General features: G+C 49.0%; 1 long non-coding RNA gene across 1 annotated transcript in view; it reads right to left on the bottom strand.

Annotated features, from left to right (window-relative positions):
• Positions 1-421: 421 nt before the first annotated feature.
• The window catches only part of LOC113605372 (uncharacterized), a 37,557-nt gene continuing 14,908 nt past the window's right edge, over positions 422-23,070 (bottom strand). Inside the window, exons 3-4 of the long non-coding RNA XR_003427182.1 lie at positions 6,951-7,103; positions 422-3,573 (exon numbers count right to left, since the gene is read on the bottom strand). This is a non-coding gene — a long non-coding RNA (uncharacterized LOC113605372). The remainder of the gene's footprint in view (positions 3,574-6,950; positions 7,104-23,070) is intronic.

Here is a 23,070-nt window from a genome sequence, read left to right as displayed (position 1 = left end):
TACATTTATTTATTTCATGGCGCTTACAACAGTTTATAATTATCCCGGTTGTTTTGTGTGTGTGTGTGTGTGTGTATAATTGTTTGTTGTCTCAAAGAAAACTTAAGAGACAAAAGCAGTTAGAAAGCAAGCAAAAATTTACCTGAAAAGAAGTTTTACAGGAGGGTCCAGGTTTTAGAATGATAAATCACCAAATAAAAGATACAACAGGGCTTCCCTGGTGGCGCAGTGGTTGGGAGTCCGTCTGCCATGTGGGAGACGCGGGTTCGTGCCCCGGTCCGGGAGGATCCCACACGCTGCAGAGCCGCTGGGCCTGTGAGCCATGGCTGCTGAGCCTGTGCATCCGGAGCCTGTGCTCCGCAACGGGAGAGGCCACAGCAGTGAGAGGCCCGTGTACCGCAAAAAAAAAAAAAAAAAGATACAACAGATATTTCAAGGGAAAAAAATTACCAAGGATTAGTTTGCCCAAGGTAGAAAAAACAATGTTCTCACCTGATTATTATACCTGCAAAGGTAATCACATATTTTTGGACATAGTTTTGCAGAAGTAAGAAATAAAGTTGTTTTTGTTAGGGAGTCAGTTAATTCACAGGAAATCCTCAAGGCTTTGATTATTTGGGGATTTAGAACTAGACAGAGGAGCCCTGGTTTTTCTCAGGGTATAAAGTGCTTTTATAATCTGACCTATTAGACAAAAATGGCGAAGACCCAGTTTGGCTTCCAAAAATTATCTGTTCCCCAGCCCTCTGCCCCACTATTAGAACATAAGGGAACACTATAACATTCTCCCTGAGGGAGATACTATGTCTGTATGGTTTACCTCTGTATTACCAGTACCTAGTACAGGTCTGACTCATATCAAGGAAAATTGTAAAAGACTTTGAAATGGCAAAAAGCAAAACAAAACAAAACAAAACCCACAACAGGTTGTCCTGTGGAATGCTACGCCTTGCCTTCACCTCATTTCAGGTTAACTGATTCTGTGGTGGTAGATGCCTTTCCTTATCTTTGAGCTATTGTACATCTCTGTAAGCTGTAACAAGACTGATAGTGATACAAATAATTCTTGGTCATAGAGAAGCAAATAAGTTTTATCTGCTGGAGGTACAACTGTCCCCCCACCGCCCACTCCCTTTCCCATCCCTCTAGGAAGAAAATAGTTTTGCATCTTTAGCAAATTAATTTCAGCATATGTATGCTTTGGATTCTCCTTTGAATTAGTTTTTACACTTATTGTTTCCCTTATGAATTAATAATTTAAAAAAACTTTGATACATGTTCATTTTAGATTTGAACAAGAAGAATGATTTTATTCTATTGCAAAAATTATCTTTTAACATATATAATCTCTCTTGTTAAATATTTATATAGTGAATGCTGGAGTGAACAGTGAATATGTTCTCATAGCATTTTGTACTTCTCATAGCACTGATTTAATAATTTAATATTTATAGTTATTTGTGCATTCATTTGTATATTATTTCCTGACCATAAGCTCCATGAGGGCAAGGACTTTGTCTGACTTGCTTCCCACTGTGTTCCGCAGAGACTAGCAGGGTGGCTACCACTGACACACAGTAGGTGATTATATACACATATATACGTATGCTTGGGTGCTTGTGTATATATATATATATATATATATATACACATGTATATGTCATATATATATATATATGGAGAGAAAGAGAGAGAATGTGTTATGTGCTGCCCAGTTTAGAATAGACCTCTGTAAAGTTCCTAGTACAAGATGGAATGCTTTCAAATTTCTGGGATAAACTAAATAAACAGAAGGAGAAAGAAAGGAAAGATGGAAGGAAGGAAGAAGGGAGGGAGGAAAGAAGGAAGAAAGAAGGAGGGGAGAGAGGGAGGAAGAAAGAAAGGAGAGGAGGGAGGGAGGGAGGAAACCAGTGCTGGTTCTCTGATAGGAACGGGATGAGCTGGTGGCATTCAAGACACACCGCACGACCCCTGTTCAACTTCAGGCACCACCTATCCTCACTGATGAGGTAGCAGAGGCCAAGATGCTCTGTGGGCTGCTGAGCATTTTATTGAGGAAGAGCTGCGATTACTGTGCTGTCTCTTCCACCCCCCACACTGCCTCCTCCTTCCCAGACTCTTCTCTGACCCTTCACCCAATCCAGCCCTCTTGTAAGTCACCTTCCTGAGTCCCTCCACTGTTGCTGGCCGCCTCCCAGACGCCCAGCCTGACCTTTAGTCCTTTCCATTTTGATCATCACCAAGCAAATGCCCTCTAACCCACTTGTTCTGATTCTATCATATCATCAAAACTCTATCCAAGGTCTGAGAGTTCCTTTTTCCTACGTCTGAGCTAGAAGCTGCCAGGGATATCAGGGTGATTAAATGTAGCCCCCTGCCATCAGGGGGAGAGACCATATATGTCCCTATGGAGCCTTCACACCATGAAGAACACTGGTGCCCACACATAGGCTCCTTATTTGTGACAGAGACCACCGGTTGCCCCTCATACCCGTTCTCCCCTTCTCGTATAGAAGTAAAACCTCTGACTTTTAGCCGGACACTTAGCCACACAAAACAGACTCTATTTCCCAGCCTCCCCCTTGCAGCCAGTTCTAGCCATGTGACTAAATTCTGACCAATGGTACGCAAATGGTGCCTTTCCCCACCCCCACCCCCCCACCCCCACCCCCACCCCCGCCTGCTGGCTGTGGTGTAGACATGGGGGAGCCATCTGAGACCATAGGGGCCAGGCAACACCCTAGGGCTGGGAGAGCTACAGGACAGGAGAAGCCTGGGACCCCAACTCCATCGAGCTAGTCCTGGATTATTTACATCCAGACCTGAGAGGAATAAAATTCTATCTTCTTTATGCTATCATTACTTAGGATTTGTGTTACTTAGGATTACTTAGAACAAATGAGCCTATATGCTCTATATTCTAGTTGGTCATCCATTTTCTCTGCAATAGAATTCAAACAAGAACCAATATTTATTGTCCACTATGTGCCAGGCACTGTTTAAAAGTCTGGGGATACAGAGAGAATCTCCACTGTGATGGAACATACATTTTAGTACATAAGTAATTTTGTCTAAGTCATGTATGATTCTCCTCTTCCTACCGCCCCTCCTCCTTCCCTACTCATCCCCCATGCTCAGTGACTAGCGTGACAATATACCATGCCCAAAGGACCATGAGAGAGAGGAAGCAGAGTGGGAAAGACATGGAATTTGTAGCCACATGAACTAGATTTAACTCCTAGCTTACCTTCTCAGAGACTCAGTTTCCCCATCTGTAAAATGTAAATAAAAGTAATAACTACTTCTTAGGGTTTCTGCAGGTGGGGAACAAAATGAGATAACACATGGAAAGCTTAACACATAGTCAGTTCTGAATAAAACATGGCGGCGAGAGTGTAACAATATTGCCATGTAACAATATTATTAATAATTACCTGAGTAAAGGCAGCAAGGAGATGCTAGGGGTCTCCTTTCTGATCCAACTTCACCTCACCTCACTCCCTCCCAAGGCCATTCTTTTCTTCCCTTTGTCAAATCCGTGCCAGTTCCTGGTGCTTCTGCTGTCGCCTGTCCCTGAATGGAGAGCCGATGTCTAAGGAAATCCCCTTCACCACCCCATTCTGAAACAGCAGCCTCTCCCCTACTTTGAGGTGGGCTTTCTTCACTTACACGTCTTCCCAGATTTGGGACGTGGAAACACTCGTCTAGGAGGCTGCAGGCCTAGTTACAAGTCTCTACCCTGTTGCTCTCAGTATGGCTGTGCACTCATTTCCCTGCTTTAGGACTCAGTTTTCCCCCCCACAAAAACACCAGTTGAACTTCTACTTATCCTTCAAGACCCAGTTCAATAGCCACCCCTTTTGTGAATCATTCCTTCATTCCCTCAGACAGAGTTTATGGCTCTTTCCTCTGTTTTCTCCCCCACGGTGCTTGGTACAATCATTCCGCTGTAACAGTAGCCATCACATCATCACATTATGTTTAACTACTTCCTGGCTTGTCTGTCTTTCTCTACTAGAGTCTGAACTACTTGAGGACAGATTGTAGTTTATTTAGTCTGTATCCCTAGTGCAGATTACCCAGCAGATAACACGGAAAATGAAACATATGTGGATGGACAACTGGATAGATGGATACAAATGGATGATGGAACGTTTAAATTAATTGTGTTTTTATAGATGTCAGTTGCATAGATAATGATAGATGTGCCTAATAAATGATAGATATTTAGTAAAAGAGTGAATGAAGGATGGATGGTAGATGGAAGAGGAATAGGTGAAGAATAGATTGGTGAGTTGATGATTGGCTTGTGAATGATAGATACGAAGAAGTGAATGAGGAATATATGTTGGGTGGATACTTGATGTATGAGAAACAGTGGAAAGATAAATGACAAATGGAATAACGGACGGATGGATGAGGGATAAGTAGGTGCATAAAGAATGGGTGAATGAGGAACTAATGAATGCATGAAAGATGGTGGATGGCTATTAATGGCTGGTGAATGGTGGACAGATGAATGATGGATGGATGACAGATAAATGGATAGATGGAATTATGATGGCTGGCTGGGTGGCTGGCTGAATGGATGTATGGGTGATAAACAGATTGATGAAGGGTGGATATAGAATGGATGATAGGTAAATGGATAGTGTGTTGGTGGTGAATGCATGATGATGGATAAGGAATAGACGGTGGGTGAAGGATGAACAGACGTTTGGCTAGATGGATGGTGGATGGGTGATGAATGAATCACTGGTGTTTGAATGGATGTATGAAAAATGGATAAATGATAGCTGGATAGACTGATGATATGTGAACAGTTCATGTATAGGCATGTGTGTTACCATGGATAATTTCTGAGGGTCTTTCTAACCCTGATATTTTGTGACTCCCTCTTTCCTGGGAGAGGAATGAAATTGCTGTTTGATAAGCTTCCATGAGCCAGGCCTCTTCATGGGCGCTTGACTTATGTCATCTCTAGTAATCATTGCAACAACACTGCAAGGCAGATATTGTTATGCTCACTTTACAAATGAGGAAAATAAGGTCCAGTGGGAGGAAGAGATTTTCTCAAGCCTGGCTCCACCTTGCTTCTGTGTCTCTTTTCTCCTTCTCCCTCTAGTAGTACCTCATCCCCTCTGCTAACAATTTTACACATCCCTGTACCATTCATGTTTTCCCTCCTCCAAGAGCCCCTCAACCCTGCCCCCAGGGAGCCTTCTGTTCTACATTTGAGACCTCCTCGCCCTGCCCTTTTCTACATTTCACTGGTTCCTACCATGATTCATAGTTTTCATCAATACAACCATTTGTTGAGTGCCTACCATATGCTCGGCATTGAGCTTGGTGCTCTACATATATTACCTCATTTTCTGTCCATGAGAGGCCTAAAGGTAGCTATTATTACCCTCAGTTTAAACGTGAGGAAGTCAAGACTCAGAGAAGTACAGTGACATGCCCAAGGTCACCAGCTAGTTAGTGATGAAGATGGGGGTGAAACTCTGGTCTGTTCAGTTCCAAAGCCTGCATCTTAAACCTTGATGCTATGTTTCCTCTTGGCTACTGTGATGTTTGGTTATCCACATGTATTTGTTTAAGTGCGTATATACCTGTATGCCCACGTGTTTGTGTCCAATTCTTCCATGAATTGGAAGAGAGACACTTTCTCACACTTTTCCTGAGCCCACTTCAGTATCAGATACAGAGAAGATTCACAGAACATTAATGAAGAAAGAGCCACCTTGGACATCCTGGAGTTCAACCCCTTTATGTTCCCAGTGAGAACACCCCGGGTCAGAGAAATGATGCAACATGCTCAAGGCCACACAGCAGGCTGATGGTTGAGCTAGGACCTGAACCTGAGTCTTGGTGCTCAGTCAAAAAGGTATTGGGAGGAGGAGAAGAAGAGGAAGAAGGAGAAGGAGAAGAGGAAGAAGGAGAAGGGGAAGGGGAAGAAGGAGAAGGAGAAGAGGAAGAAGGAGAAGGAGAAGGGGAAGAAGGAGAAGGAGAAGGGGAAGAAGGAGAAGGAGAAGAGGAAGAAGGAGAAGGAGAAGGGGAAGAAAAAGAAGAAGAAGGGGAAGAAAAAGAAGAAGAAGGAGGAGGAGGGGACTTCCCTGGTGGCGCAGTGGTTAAGAATCCACCTGCCAATGCAGTGGGACACGGGTTCGATCCCTGGTCTGGGAAGATCCCACATGCCGCAGAGCAATTAAGCCCGTGCGCCACAACTACTGAGTCTGCGCTCTAGAGCCCGTGAGCCACAACTACTGAGCCCGTGCACCACAACTACTGAAACCCACGCACCTAGAGCCCGTGCTCCGCAACAAGAGAAGCCACCGCAATGAGAAGCCCGCGCACCGCAAGGAAGAGAAGCCCCCGCTCGCCGCAACTAGAGAAAGCCCGCGAGCAGCAATGAAGACCCAATGTAGCCAAAAATAAATAAATAAATAATTTTGTTTTAAAAAAAGGAGGAGGAGCAGAAGAAAAAGAGGAAGAAGAAGGGAAAGGAGGAGGGAGGAGAAGTGCAGCAGGTGTAACTCTCCGGCCACATCCAAAATAAATAGTCTCCATTCCACTGAGTGGTAGAAACTTAATCTTGGTCAATTCTGGGTGCCTTCTTTCACCTTCTCCTCTCAGGTCACCTACTCCCCCACCTCCCTGTGTGTGCAGAAAGGCTCCTGGTCCAGGGGGCCTGCACACCTACTCAGACATCTAGGTTCATGGCTTCCTTAGGTTTAACCCAGGAGTGGGACCGTTAAGTCCTGCTCTCTGATCCCTTAAGATTACCTGGGGTTTCTGTATTCTTTCTTCAGGGTCTCACACCAGTATCTAATCACTCCCTAGCTTCCTATATCCGACCCTCTGTATTACTTGGGATGCTAGTTCAGCTAGTGTAACACAGGCCAAACTGTGTCCTAAAAAAGATAGAAGTTGATTTCTCTCTCACTAACCAGTAGAGGGTAAGAAGTGCAGCTGATATGGAGTCCCATGGTGTCAGAGACCCTGGCTCCTTCCACTTTGTTGCCCTGACGTCCTTCACATGTGGCTTCCATCGTGTGGTCCAAGATGGCCTCTCCAGATTCTGCCACCATGTCAAACTCCAGCTGGTGGGAGTAGAAGAGGAGTGGTGAGAGAATGTCCCTTTTTTCTTTAAATACATGACCCAGAAGTTGCACACACCATTGGGTTCACATATCCCTGTCAGAACCTGGTCATGCAGCCGCATCTAATCACGAAGGACATTGGGAAATGTCGTCTTCAGCTATGTGGCCATCTGCAGCTACAGAAGAAGGGGAAATCCGATAATTGCATGACGACTAAGTATCTCTGCTACACTGCCTTTCTCCCCACCTCCCAGATAATCTTTATCTCATTTCCTAAAGAGGAAAACCAATTCTGACTCATCTATTCTTCTCTTGAGGGTATAAATGGCATACCCTCAAATTCCTCAGGGCTTTGACTAAATTCCACCATTTTTCCAAACCAAAAGCTTAGGCTTTGAGACTCAGAAAAAAATGTCTTCCATTTTTGCCTCATTATCCCCTCTCTAAGGTGATGGAGGCCACAAACAGGGGAAAGGTAAGGTGTAAAATACAGGAGATGCCTTCAACATTACAAAATGTTTACAGCTACAGATACAACTCAGACATCTCCTTTTCCTGATAGGTCTTTTGGTGGCTTCTCCTGACCTTAGACTCTTAGTCTTGGCTTAAAGGATAACTCCTCAAAGAGGCGTCCTCTGCCCATCGTATTTGTTTCCTTCCTAACAGACACCACGATATGTAAGTTATAAACATATACACTTTATTTGGTTTGCGAATGACACCATGCCTGTCTTTTCATCTGTGTATCTCCAGCGCCTGGCACAATGCCCAACGCACAGTAGATGCTCAGCAAATGTATTAGATTGAATGATGAATTTGCATATCAGGGCCCTGTGAGGAGCAAAAATTGTTCAAATCGTTTCCCAGGTGACTAAGAATGGAGCGGCTGTAACTGTATTTACACTTAGTGGCCCAGGAAGAACTATGTTTCTTTGACCCTAGAAGTCAAAGTATTAATATGGGTGGGGTTTTTCCCAGTGCCAGTGGGGGAGGCACGTCGGAGGGCCATGTGGGCTGCTACATCTTGAGAAATACCAGTCACAGACCTTCTCCTTGAACCCCAACCAATATCAAGATGTTCCCACCCATCCAGGACTTAAATCAACCCAGGAAAAAAGGGAGGAAGGGGAAATCTTGACTCACTCAATTTCATTCAAATCTGAAATGACTATTTTTTTGTCTAGATTTGATTGAAGTTTGCATTTTTTGACATCAGGAAAAATAGGAGCTCAGGAGAAGCAAAATCCTTATAGAAAATGGAGTGTTAACATTTTTTGCATGTCTGAATACATGGCTGAGAGGTGTGTTTTGGCCACATTAGAATGATGCCATTCTGGAATCACAGATGGGTCAATTTATGAAAACTTGTAATCACAGAGTTAGTCACTCAATCTGAGAATCACATAAGGTTAGAATCATAACCTTATATTATGTATTCAGAAAGAACGTTAGAGATTGTCTTAATTTGGATTTCCCCAAAAGCAGAACCTGAGACAAGGATTTGGGTGCCAATTAGCCCAGGAAGCAAGGGGGATCTGGGAGAGTGAAACAAGGAAGGGAGGAAAAGCAATAAAAAAAGGGAGTGGGACTTCCCTGTTGGTGCAGTGGTTAAGACTCTACCTGCCAGTGCAGGGGACACAGGTTCGAGCCCTGGTCTGGGAAGATCCCACATGCCGCGGAGCAACTAAGCCCGTGCACCACAACTACTGAGCCCGCATGCCACAACTACTGAAGCCCGTGCGCCTAGAGCCTGTGCTCCACAACAAAGAGAAGCCGCTGCAGTGAGAAGCCCACGCACCGTAACAAAGAGTAGCCCCCGCTCGGCACAACTAGAGAAAGCCCGCGCCCAGCAATGAAGACCCAAAGCAGTCAAAAATAAATAAATAAATGTATTAAATTAAAAAAAAAAAAGGGAGTGACTGAGTCAGTTTCTGACATGGGTGACAGGTGCCCTATCTCACCGCTAACCTTCTGAGCAGCCAAAGGGAATCACCTCCAGTGGATAAGAGGCTGAGACAATTATCTACCAACTCCCATCCCCCGCAGCCCTCACCCTGTGATGGAGGGTTGCCCCTGGGTGGGTCAATTCCTCCCAAGTCCTGGCTGAGAGTTCCCAAGGCTTCAGAGAAGCCAAATGACTGAGAGGTGCTTGAAATGGTATAACGTCAGTATGCTGGGAAGTGCCCACCACAGCTCCAGCTAAAATCAGTGGTGAGCTGAGGGGACGAGGTGTGGGACACCAATAACAACTAATACCCTAATTTCACCCCAACACAAGAATTCCCTTCTAAAGGTCTAGACTGGGAGTCTGCAGGCTACACCAGTCTGGGGGATCCATTTTGTTTCTTTAGCACCTTGTTAAAATGAAATCAGAATCTAAAGCCCGTTAGGAGATGCCCGCAGTCTTCATTTTGCTATATGCCCCACCACTCCCCATTGCCCACATGCCTTCAGATTTCTGTTAGCTGCCCAGCCCTCAGAGGCATTTGACCCTGAGGCCCCTGCACAGGGCCTCTCATTAGCTACAGGGTACTTAAGAAGATCTTTTTCTCGCATCTGTATCTCCAGTTCCCTGACACACAGTCTGGCCCGTGATAGGGCCTAATAAATCTGCCAGGGAATGGGGCCTCCGCTTGCATTTTTCCCTGCCTGGAAGCTCACTCCTTCCAAGGCTGCCTGTTGTATTGTCTACTACCTGCCCCCACCCCCTCCTGCCCAGGCCTCAGGCATTCCCAGTGGGGACTGGGGGTGAAACTCCCTGCTTGGGGTGAGCAGCAGGTTAATTTCCTCCTGGAGCTTCCCTCGGCAAACAATGAGACAATGGCGAGCCGGAGGTGGCCTGCGTAAGACACCCGTGGAGGGGAAGTTGTAATCTGTGCGTGAAGCCAGGAGCAGGCAAATGGGGAGAAAAGCAGCCTGGGCCAGACCGGGCCCTCCACCCAGCCGGCCCCTGGGACCAACCTGAAGGTCACCTGAGTCGCCCTTGAGGAAAACAGCCATGAACCACCATAGTGAGGAGAAAACACGGATGGGTGGGGCTCACCCCCACACCCCTTCCCTATCCAGATGGTCCTAGTTCCTCCCTGCATAACCCCATCTGCCCACATTCTGAGCCCTGCTGGCCGGGAGACATCCCCAGACAGACACCATCTGATTCTGGCTTTGTTCTGGTGCTGTGACCTTAGGGCGTGTTACTTAACCTCTCTGTGCCGTTGGTTCCTTATCTGTGAAAAGGGAATAATACCACCTCCTTCCCCTGGTCGTCAAGAGGATTCCTCTATCACCCCACAGGCATTTATTGGGCATCTACTATGTGCAGGCACTGTGTTGGATGCTGGGGCTACAGTTCTGAATGCGACAGCGTCCCTGCCCTCACGGATTACAGTCTTAATATGGAGACAGTCAATAACCAAGTAACAATCACACCGTGAAATTACAACAGTGACGTGTGTTACCAGGACAAGAGGCGGCACCATGAGGACCATTGAACGTGAGACCCAACCTAGTTTGCAGGTCAGGGTGGGCTTCCTCTACGAAGAGGCAGTTAAGCTCAGCTGAACAGGACGTGGAAGTTTACTAGGCCAAGGGGGAAGGGTATAGGAATCAATGCAAAGGCCTGGATGCTGGAACAAAGTTGGCATTAATGAGGAAGAGCCAGGAGGCCTGGGCACCTGTGACAGGAGTTTGTTCTTCATCTGGAGAGCAAAAGGAGGTCACTGAAGATTGCCGCGGAGTGAAACGGTCCCACTGGCTTTCAGCTAATGCATGGCAGCACTTAGCACTGTGCCCAGGTAGGTGGGGTCCCTCCTCCTCGACAGGGGGTCCTGTCCAAGCACATCAGGCATGAAAAACCACTGCTTTCCAACCCTCTCCATCACCACCAGGGCTGGGATTTGCTGTGCTCCCCTCACAGATGAGGAAACTGAGGCTGAGGACAGGGGAGAGAGGGAGTCTGACTGAGCACACCAATGGGTCCAGCCCGCTCTAGGGAGGGGGAAGAGTTGGAAGAGCGTCCTGAGACTGCAGAGACACCCAGGAGGACCCCTAGCCTCCTCTGCCTACACATCTCAAGGCAGCTCCTTGACCCTCGCTCCCCTAAATCCAGCTCTGTACCCAGAAAGGGAGAGGGGCTTCAGACAACTCAGGGGTATCCTCATCCCAGGTCATGACCCCACACATCTCCAGAAGCTGAGCAGTCTCATTCAAAGCCACACCTACGCTCACATTCAAAGCCGGCCTTCAGCTCTGCCCAAGCGAGTGGCTTCAGACTCACAGAAAGAGCAGTTCCCGCCATGGAAAGCTGTAGCTATGCCCTTCATGGTCCTTCTTCTTAGCCATCTGAGTGCTATGAGCCCCCCTTTACTGAGGAGGAAACTGAGGCTTGAGGGGGACGGCTCCCTGCCCATACTCGCAGAGCTGGGAAGAAGCCGTGCCTGGTCTCAAAGCATCTCCTGCAGCCCCACCCCACGCCCCCCAACCCCTGTGGGTTAGTTTATAGACATGTCACTGCACGTGTCAGAGCCCTTGTTGGCTTCCCAGGGATGGAGCCAAAGCCCTTGTTGGGCTACAAGCCCCCAGCCTCTCTCTGTCCATCTCGTCACCCCGCACAGGGCTCCTCCTCCCTCCCTCACCTGCTCCCACCTCAGAGCCTTCTGCACCCACTGCTCCCTCTGCAGCCCGGCCTCCTTCATTCATGCCTCGGCTCTCCTGTCCCCCAGCAGAGGCCCTCCCCCAACCCTTGCTCCCTGCTTTACCTTTCCCCACAGTACTCATCTCTTCCTGACTGTATGGGGGTTTTTATAAATGTCTGTTGTTTGTCTGAGCCTCGGTCTCCTGTGTTCACTGCTGAGCCCCACAATGGTAAGTGCTCAACAAGTATTTGTCACGTGAATAAATGAAGGAGGACAGAGGGTCTCCAGTCCCACCCCTGCCCCAGTGTATCCCCCAAACCTGCATCCCCGACATCCCCCAAACACCTAGCTTGCTGGTGCTGGGCTTTTGGGTTTGGGAAGGGCCGGTGCCATCCCCTCACTGGACCATCCACAGGCCTTGGCAGGTCCTGATCACAGGCCCCACACTAAGGAGCAAGGAAACCAGAGCTCAGCAGGAATGTGTGGCTGGTCCAAGGTCACAGAGCCCCAAAGGTCACAGAGCCATGATTCCCGGAGGGTGGGGGGTGCATCTCACAGCAGCCCATCACTGCAGCAGGAGGCGCCTCTTCTAGGAGGGCCCAATGAAATGGGAACCCTGAGGCTCCAGCTCACCCCCTTTCTCCAGAGAACCCAGTTATGTTTGGGGGCGGCTGTTGCTCTGCTGCCAGCAGCTTCCCTCCTCCCAGCACTGGGACTCCAGCTCCGCATGTTCCAGGAAGTCCAGGCCGCATTTCCCTCCAGGAGCCACCGCCCAAAGGGACCCTCTGGGGAGAGACAGAGCATTTTTGAGGAAAAGGGGGGTGAGGGTTGGGGGTGTGGGAGAAAGAGTCACCAAAAAAAAAAAAAAAAAAAGTAGTGGCTGGGCCAGGAATGTGCCTGGGTGAACCGGAGCCAAGCCTCCTGTCACATCCACAGCTGTGCCGGCCAGGGCGGGGGCAGGGCGCAGGCGGGGCCAGGTCACTCTCAGGACAGGACACCAGCTGCCAACCTGCTCCTGGTGGATTCCCTGCGACCAGCCTGGTGGGGGAGGAGCTGGGCAAGCGCCTGGGCCCAGAGTCAGGACCTGGGGCTCTGCCACCCCAGTCCACTCACCAGCCTGGGCCTCGGTTTCCCCATCTGTGCAACAACGGGACTTGGAGAAATGCTGAGACGGTGACTTTTCAATAAGACACTGGTTGAATAAAGTGAGGGAAGCCACAATTTTTAGCAGGGGTTCTGGACCTGGGGTTCAGAACTCAGGGGCTCTGTGAACTTGGATAGGAACGAAATAACAACTTTATATTCACTATAACCTCTAACCGAAACGCAGCATTTCCTTCAAGTACAAATGTGGACCACGAGCCCTGGCAGGGTCAGCAGTGACCTTGTCACAGTAGAAGCTGGAGACACTTAAGTCTGACTTCACAGCACTTGCAGACCCCTCCATTATTGTTTAAGCTCACTGAGACCCCATACCTGCCTGCACACCTTTTATTTAATGTATTAATAAAGAAGCTTGTCTATTACTGCATCACAAACCCTTGTTGCTATTGCGGTAATGGCATCTCAGTATGATTGGCTTCCTTTGTATCCTATGCACTTTACTTTCTGTGCTTAAAAAAACATGATTATGATAAGGGGTCCATCCTATCACCAGATGCCAAAGGGGTCCATGGTACAAAAAGTCCCTGCTTTATATGCAGCCATTTTTAGTTTTAAATGGGGAAGTACTCTGTATACTGACTTGGAACGATGTCAAAACACAGTGCTAAGTGCAATGCAAAAAGCAGGATACACCGGTGTCTGTGTAAGAACCAGACTGAGTACCTACATTTGCTTGATGTGCAAGGAGCCCCGAACTGGGGACAGTGGTTATCTCCAGGGTCTCAGGGAGACCCATCACTCAACACCTTGAGTACTGATTTTTTTTCCATATGCATAAATATTCAGAAAGAGTCAGGATTCTGGGAAGATGGCTGTGACTGTGGTGGAAACACAGTTTTTGAATCTTCCCAAATCCCCACATCAAAACAGGCAAAGCAACTAGTTGGCAAACCAAAACCCCATGGACAAGATTTACATCAAAACCAGGTGACAAGGCGTCCTCACGAATCCCCAAATACAAGTGGATGGAGACAAACCTGCACAGAATCAGGGTCTGCATAGGAGAACATTCACTCTGTATTTGTCTCGAGGGATACATGAATTAATAATAAAGTCTCAGTCTCTGCCCTAAGGTCCAGGCTTAGTGGGAGACGCAGATAATCACAGAAACACATATAAAATTGCAACTGTGACAAGAGTAATTCTAAGAGTTCCAGATCCTGAAAGTATATAACAGCACCCATGTCTGAAATACATCATGGTTGAAAAAAAAAAGAACAAAGGAAGAAAGAAAGAAAGAGCCCAGTATACAGACAGACACACAGATAACCCCTCCTTTGCAGGCCCATCTCAGTGGCCACAGGACAGTGAGGGCAGCTGTCCACCCACGCGGGCTCCAGGGGAGCTGCCCAGCCCCCAGCTCAGGGCTCAACACCCACTGCCCAACATCTTCCTTCGCGATGAATCATGTTTGTGGACTAAAAACAAGGTGATGCAGCCAGGAAGTCTGTAGAATCATCAGCATGGAGGCAGCCCCCCAAAGTGGAAAAAACACTACCCTCAGAAGCTGGAGACATGGGTTCAAGTCCCAGCCCAGCCACAAACTTCACAGTGTAAGCTCACACAGATCTCAGAGGTTCAGACAGAAGGCACCTGCCAGGTCTCACACGGCACACCTGCAGATGCCTCTAGACTCCCAGGAGGGCTCTTCAGCACCTCAGCTCCTCTGTTTGGGGGGAAATTGGAGGCCCTTGCCAGCCACTGAAAATGGAACAAGGTTAAAGGCATGTTATGCCCTCTCGCCTCAGGCTCTCCAGATACTCAGGTAGCACCAACCCCCGACCGGACAAGAACAGAGCCCTCGGGACGCAGCCACACTTCTGTTCACTCTCAAGAGCAACCCCAGCAGGTAGGGGTCCTTATCCCCATTTGACAGATGAGAAAACTGAGGCTCAGAGAGGGGACGAAGGTGACCTGAGGTCACACAGCCCTACTGTGCTTTGACCCAGGTCACTCGATGGGGGCACATCACCCCCCGGGGACAGCTCTGCCCTGGCAACCCCAACCTCACGCCCAGCCTGGAAGCCCGCTCAGGGGTGCGGCCGTCTCCCTGTGAACAAGACTATTTTTAGTGTGAGCAGCAGGGGCTAGGGGCCAAAGCCAGGAGTGACAATGGGGGGAAGGGGGTGGGGCTGCTGGCGGCCGCCCCCGCACCCAGCAGCCGCCCCATTTCCTCGAGGAACCAGGCTGCGCACAATACAAGGAAAGCCGAGTGGGGAGCGGCTGGGGGCTCCCGTGGGGGGGCTGACCTGGCCCATCAGGGCAGCTGGGGGCCTGGACGAGGCCTCCGGACCAGGGGGAAATGGACCATTAGTCCAGCTGCCTGGCCTGGGCAGGGGTGATCTTTCATGCTCTACACACTCACACACGCATAATTTATTCTCTCTCGCACATACACACACTCACCTTAACCTCTCTCTCACACTCAGATTCATTCTCTGTCTCCGCCTGTTTCTCTCACGTGTACTCACCCATACACATACACACACACACACACACACACACACACACACACACACACACACACACAGGTCTTTTGCTAACTCCTAAGCCAGGGCATGGTCTCACCTCCAGCCTCGGAGGCAGAGAACTGGGCCCTGGGGACTCAAAAGGTGAGATTCCCACAGTGGCCAACCAGGAGTTGATTGGGGGCCCAGGTGGGAAATGTCATCATGAGCATCCCAGAGACTCTGCCAGGTCATGGCTTCTTGGGGAGGGGTGTCCCTGCTGGGGAAGGCCCTACCCTGGGGCTCCCAGTCAAGGGGGCACTGTGCAACAGGAGCAAGAAGGTGCTCCCCACAGCCTGGCAGTGAGGGCTCCTTCCTTGGCCTCTACAAAGGGGGCTCCAGTGTTGCTGCGTGGGGGCTCTGAACTGAATTTGATGTCTGAGGTTCTCACGGGTTCTCCCACGGCTTAGGGCAGGAGATTGTGTCTCCCATTCCCACCCCTGCACTGCCATCCATCCCACCTCCACACCCTTGCTTATGCCATGCCCCCTGCCAGGGGTGCCCTCCTCTGTCTCCCCATTCTCCTACCACCAGTAAAGCTCTGAGAGCAAAGACAGTGACATCCTTGTCTGCCATCACATCCCCAGAACCAAGCACAGTGCCTGGCACAAAGTAGGTGTGCAATAAATACCTGTGGAATAAAATCCTTGCCTCCTGCTGGAGGCCTCCCCTCCCCTCACCACGGACAAAGTTATCTCATTGGACCTTCTCCACTGCCCAGTGAGGCAGACACATTCATACCCACTTCAGGGAAGAGAAAACTGAGACCAGGAGGGGATGCAGCTTACTGAAGATCATACAACGGACAGCGACATAAGCAGGACTCACATCTAGACCTTGGGGTCCCCAGCTGTGTCCTCACAAGCCCACAACCGCCCCTGGCCATCAGCTCTCAAGTGTGAAACTGATGTTGTCTACGCAGCTGCATGGGGTTCCTGACATCAAAGTCCAGCTGACAGATGAAAGTGACGGTGGGGTTGGGGAGATGGGATGGGATTCCAGAGGTATGTTAGAAGTGGGACCAACAGCACCAGTTGATGGACAAGAAGCAGGGGTGAGATGGGAGGAGGCAAGGAGGTCCCTCCTTGGTACTGGGCCTGAGCAGTGGCTTCAAGGGTGGCCCTTTACTGAGTCCAAGAGAATTGCAGGAGGAACAGGTGTGGGCACATTGATGGGCAGCCAAATATCAGTGTCTAGAGCTCAGGGGAGAGCCTGGATCTACACCTTAGATCTTTTTTTTTTTTTGGCCATGCTGTGCGGCTTGCGGGATCTTAGTTCCCTGACCAGGGATTGAACCTGTGCCCTCGGCAGTGAAAGCGTGGAGTCCTAACCACTGGACCGCCAGGGAATTCCCTACACCTTAGATCTACATTTAAGAGTCATCAGGGCACGAGTGGACTAAAGTCACAGGGCAGGGTGACACCACCTGGGAGTGAGTCCACAGAGGAGAGAAGATGGCAGAGTTTTACTAAGAGAGTAATAAACGATGGCAAGAGTGAAGTTTGTTTGCCCCAAGACTGAGGGCTTCTCCAGCCCTCCCAGGACCTACGCAGAGCTGGGTTCTCCTTCAGTGGGAGGGAGTTTCACCCAAGGATCAGGAAGGGAAAGCAGAGGATTTCTGGACATGCACTGGGGGCAGGCTCTGCACAGAATGAAAAATGACCCGCTGGAAATGTTTAAGTAAGATTTGGTGGAATACTACTCAGCAATAAAAAGAAACAGACTGCTGATCCATGCAACAACAGGGAAGAATCTCAGAGACATAAAATGAGGAAAGAAGCCAGGCACAAAAGAGTACACGCTTCCTGATTTCACTTCTATGAAAGTCTAGAAAAGGAAAAACCAAACAACAGTGACAAATCAGACTAGTGGCAGCCTGGGGCCAGGAGGTGGGAGTGACAGGTGAGGGGCACAGGGGAGTTTTAGGGTGATAGAAATGTTCTGCATCCTGATCTGGTGGTGGTTACACAGAGTGCACATTGTCAAAAGTCATGGAAAGATACATTTTAAATGGATAACATGGGTACCCTTGATTTTATATTAATTATATCCTGATACAGTTGATATAAAAAGTCTGCACCATTCTCTCAACCTTGAGGATTAATGATTGCTTACAAGATGGACTGCGTTCTTTCTGGTAATAGAGGGTGCCTTCTCCTAGATGGCTCACAAGGCCCAACACTGAGGTTCATTTAGGGATTTGCTCAACTTATTTCTAGGAATGCAGGGTGCTGAGAAGGGAAGGCGGGCTGCTGTTTACTGAGCACATACTATGGGCAGCACTGAGCTCTAGTCCTCGGTAACTCACTTCCCCCAATACCCAATAAAGTGAGTGCTCTTATTGTCCCCACTTTACAGAAAAGGAAGAAGGTGGAGGGAGGGGTCTTGCTCAACATCACACAGCTGGTGGGCGGGGGAAGCAGGACTTGAACTCAGCCTGGCTCCAGAGCCGGCATTCCCTACCCTATGCCATGTGGGAGAGGGTGCTTGGGCCACTATTCAGTGGTTCCCTCTTTTCTGGCCTCAGATGTTCCCCACCCCTTCCACAAAAGCCTAGGAGGGGCACAGGTGCACCCTCCTTAGATGGCAGTTTGATGCTGTCACCTAGGGGTGACTGAAGGGGACCGAAGGGGCTCCAGTCTATCCGAGGGAGCTTGTCGATGTGTTTCTCCCACACCTGCAGCCAGCTTGTTCCATTTCCTGGCTAGTGACCTGGGGCAAGTGCCTCTACCTGCCAGGCCTCTGTGTGTTCATGTGTAAAATGAGAATCAAAATATGATTTCTCCTTAATGGTCACAGTTTTCTTTCGGTGATGAAAATGCTTTGGAACCACATAGAGGTGGTTGTGCGACATTGTGAATGTACTAAATGCCACTGAATTGTACACTTTAAATGATTAATTTTATGTTATGTGAATTTCACCCCAATAAAAAAAAAGGGAAAGAAGAGATAATGTGTGCAGATATAAATGGACATACACAGTAAGAAAAAACCTGCCTGTCTAAAAGTTGTAGTGCGGATTAGAAGAGCAGTAAATGTCAAGCACCTAGGATAGTACCTGACCCACGTTACAATGCGTCCTTAGTTCCATCGAAAGTTAGAGCCCCGATTGTTGCCAGGCGGCCATCCTTGCCGAACAGCCAGCTGCACCAGCCTCCTCCTGGGCTCCCTACTTCAGCCCTTGCTGCCCCACCTCCCCTTCTTTTCTCCAGTAGCAGCCAGAGGGATGGGGGAATCCTGTTAAAACCCAAGTCAGGTCGTGCATTCCTCTGCTCAAAACTCTCCAAAATCTCCCCATGTCACATGAGAAATAGCTAAGTACCTACAGGAGACTTCGAGGCCCTACATGACCTGCCCCTGATGCCACCCCTGTCTGCCCTCATCTTCTATCACCCCCTTATTCACCTGCCTCTAGGCACGCTGGCCTCCTTGTCTTTCACCACCCCCCGCCGTGCCAGGCACGCTCCTGCCCCAGGGCTTTGCACTGGCTATTCCCTCTGCCTGGACTACTCTTCCCCCAGATTCACAAGGCTGCTGCCTCACCTCCTTCAGTTCAAATGTCACTTCCTCAGAGAGGCTCTCCCTGACTACCCTCATAAAACAGCTCTGCTCCCCTCACAGGCTTTACAGTCTGACGTGATACTGTACATGGATTTGTTTTCTGTGTTCAATTCATCTCCTCATGAGATTGGAGGTTCCTTGAAGAGGACCTCAGTGTCTCTTCAGAGGGACTTCGTTTCTTGCTAGGAGCCCAGCCTGGCACATGGTGAGCCCTCCATAGGTATTTGTTGAATGAATGAATGAATGAATGAATGCCCTAGACAGTGCCCATCTGGTCACTCAGCTGAGCTCAGAGGGTGTGAGCCACCAAGGGCAGGGACCCTGAGCTCACCTCAGCAGCCCCAGCATAGCCTAGCACAAGAGTGAAGGGGCATCTGTTGAGGGAACGCCTCTGCCCAGTCCTGGGTCCTGCCGCTTGTGGGACTCCAGACTTGGAGTGACAGGGGTCCAGAACCCTGGGCCAAGGGCCTGGCCTATCCCCAGCTCACCCCCAGCTCCCTCCCCTGAGACTCCAGACTCTGCTTCCTCCCTTGCAGCTGTACCTTCCGCCTCCCAGCCTCTTCCTTTCCTCCTCATCTGGGCCCTAGCTACATCTCCTCAGGCCTTTATCTTCCCCTCAGCTGCTCTGGAGGGACACAGGCCCTCCCTCCATCCTTTCCTTCCCTGCCTCCCTGGCCTGGGCCCTAAAGCCTCCCCCTCCGGCTCAGCACCCCACCCAGCCTCCCTCCTCACCTCCAGCCACTTCCAGGGGGCATAGCAGGGAACAAGGCCAGGCAGGAGTGGCCAGAGGAGCCTCAGGTCCCTCCAAAGGCCTCTGAGCCTCCAACTTCCTGTGTGGTCTCTCCACTCAAAGGCCAGCTCAGGAACTAGGCTGTCTGTGCTCCAGTCCCCACTCTGTCACTTGTTAGCTGTGTAGTTTTAGGCAAGTCATTTAACCTCTCTGTGCCTCAGTTTCCTCAGCTGAAAAGTGGGGGTCAAGACACCACCTACTTCAAGAGTAGGTGGTCAAGACACCACCTACTTCAAGTGTTCGGGAAGAGTAAAATAAAGCATGTCAAGCACTTGGAGTGCTTGACACAGAGAGTTTGTCTTAACACAAGGGTGCAATGCCACAGCGTGGAAGGGCTTTGTAAACTGCAAAGCCCTAAACGACCCTTGGCTGCGTATTTGTGCCATGTTTCTGACCCAACGGACCCAAAATATGAGGAAGAACCTTCCAGTGGCCCCTAATCTATCTCAGATGTTCTCTACTGTCATTATCCTTATCAGTACATGATCAATAACCTCCTCAGGTTTCAGAAAGGCCACAGTCAAGGGTCTGTCTCCTTTATACAGGGTTAAGGTTCTAGGGAACATTCTAGAATAGCACCCCTCCAGCTAAGCCCACTGTCCCCAGAGGCCTCACAATAATCCAAAACAGGGAAGAGTCATTATTATTCCATTTTACAGATCTGGAAGCTAGAGCCCAGAGAGCTTCAGGCTGCTTGACTCTAAAGCCCAGGCTCTATCGCTGTCCCCAGCAGACTGACTGGAGTCCCTGCCCAGTGGTCCACACCTGTGCCCACCTGAGCTCCTTGAGGACTCCTTTGAGCTCCCCCAACACTCCTGCTCAGCAACTCCTCCCTCCAGTTTTCCCCAGGCACTGGCCTGTCCTTCCAGGATCTTTCTGATGCCAGTCAGCCTGGGAACGGCCAACACCAGATCAACTGCTTTTTCCCTCCTGATTCCAGAACGAGAGAAGCTGGTGTCACTGAGAGCCTGGGGGCCCTGGGCCTAGATTTGTTTGCAAACATTACCAACAGCCACCACACGGAAGGGGCTCTTCTTCCCATCTTGCACTGTGGCTCAGAGAAGTTAGGTGAGCAACTTGCCTGAGGTCACATTTCTAGAGAGGGCATGAGCCAGAGTTGAAACTCAGGTCGGTCTGACTCCAGAAGGCTTGACGTTGGCCTTCAAAGAGTTCAGTGACATTGGGTGACTTCTTTCCCAACCCTAGTCCTCAGTTTCCTCATCTCTTAAATGGACATAGTAACATGTTATTTGCTGAGTTGTGAGAATTAAATTTGAAGAGTTTATAAAGTGCCCAGAACAGCACTGGGCACATGAGTGTGGCATCGCTGAAGGACCGGGCGCTCTGAGGTCAGGCTGACCTAAGGTCAAGTCCCAGCTTCCCCACTTTTGCTCGTGGAGACAAATACTCTACCTCTCTGAGCCTCACTAGACCCATCTGGAAAACAGGGATGATCCGTGCCTCTCATAAAGATGGTGCTGGTCCCAAAAGCTTAATTTTTTAAAAGTTAAAACATAGCTCTCATAGAAATAAAAAGTAAGCATGTGCCAAAATTATATGTAATTCATTAGCATTTAACCAGCAGGACAGAGAAGCTGGTTCAAAGAGGATAAGAGAGTCTGAAATGTTTATAATCAATGAAAGACAAAATGCTGAAATATGACTGCAGAGTGAAACGGGCAAAAGCACCGTAACCTCCGGGTGATCTTTTTTGCTGGACAAAAATCATTTGCAAGATACATCTACAAGTGCTCACATAACTTCCCTGCATTTGGCCCAACAAGTAAGTAGACGACAAGTCAAATAAAGGTCTATTTCCCGAGAGTTAGAAAACCCTCGGGCGGGCCCGTTGGGCAATGCTCCAGCATATTTCTGAAAGGACATGCAGCTCTCTTTTTGCTTTATTGCCAAGTTTGGGATACTTTTTTTTAACCTGAGGGTGCAATACAGTAATAGAGGTAGAAAGGATTTATAAATTTATTATTTGTGCAGTGTCTCCGCCCACCAAACCCAGAACTCTGAGGGAGTCCCTCCCAGCAGCCCCTACGCTAACTAAATGAGGTAGACAGTGAGCTAGGAACACTCACAAGGCTGTAAACTATTTACAAACATCATCTTACTCATCTTTATTTCCTTCCAGAACACTCTGAATGTCAGGGTTGGGACTAGGGTGAGGCGATGCTGAACATCACACAATCCATAAGTATCCTTTACATGGAGTCCCCACTCACCCACTGGCTCTCTGGTAGAGTCTGGAAAAGTCTTTGGTTTTATTTATTCAACAAGTATTTCCTGGGGGCCTACTGTCCTGGGTACTTGGGATAAGGCAGAAGGCAAGAGAGATCCAGTCCCTGCCTTCAAGGGCCTAGAATCGAGACAGGAGAAAATTAACCAAGATAGAGGCTAAACCAGGGGTCCCCAACCCCCGGGCCGCAGACCATTACTGGTCTGTGGCCTGTTAGGACCGGGGCTGCACAGCAGGAGGTCAGCGAAGCTTCATCTGCTGCTCCCCATCACTCCCCATCGCTCGCATTACCGCCTGAACCATCCCTCCCCACCCCGTCCATGGAAAAACTGCCTTCCACAAAACCGGTCCCTGGTGCCAAAAAGGTTGGGGACCACTGGGCTAAACAATTACAAATCACCACAAGCACTCAAAAGGAAAAGAACAGGGATGAACAGCAGCAGGGCCAACAGCTTCCTCGCCAGCAGAAGAAAAGCTCTCTGAATGGTGACATTCAAGTTGAGGCATGAGGAATGAAAGGATGCCAACCAAAGAACAGGCTGTGGGAAAGGCATCCCAGGTGGGAGGTACAGCACGTGCAAAGGCCCTGATGCAGGAACTAGCTTCAAGGAACTGAGCAAAACAGTGTGGCCACTGTTTAAGAAGCAGCAGGAGATGACAGACCAATTTTGTGCTTTGTATTTGCAGTGCTGACCTTTGAAACAGAATTTCTACTTTCTGTTACCACCTCGAAAGGGGACAGCTCTCCATTGCTCTCCTGGTTGTCTGAAAGCTCCTATTCTGTCTGTACCAAGTGATAGCTTCTTTCTCTTGTCCAAGTGCATGTTACTGTAATGTGGCCCTGAAAGCAGTTTTATAATATGAAGAATAAACAGCTTGTGAAAGAAAGAAAGAAAGAAAGAAAGAAAGAAAGAAAGAAAGGAAGGAAGGAAGAAAGGAAGGAGAGGGAGGGAGAGAGGGAGGGAGAGAGAGAGAGAGAAAAAGAAAGAAAGAAAGAGAAAGAAAGAAAGAGGAAGGAAGGAAGGGAGAGAGAGAGAGGCAGGAGATGAGGTAAGGAAAGAAACCAGGA

This window comes from Aethalodelphis obliquidens, unplaced genomic scaffold, assembly GCF_003676395.1.
Source record: "Aethalodelphis obliquidens isolate GAN/ISIS:26980383/991018 unplaced genomic scaffold, ASM367639v1 scaffold42, whole genome shotgun sequence".
Classification (NCBI taxonomy): domain Eukaryota; kingdom Metazoa; phylum Chordata; class Mammalia; order Artiodactyla; family Delphinidae; genus Aethalodelphis; species Aethalodelphis obliquidens.
This window is presented reverse-complemented; position numbering and strand designations above follow the sequence as displayed.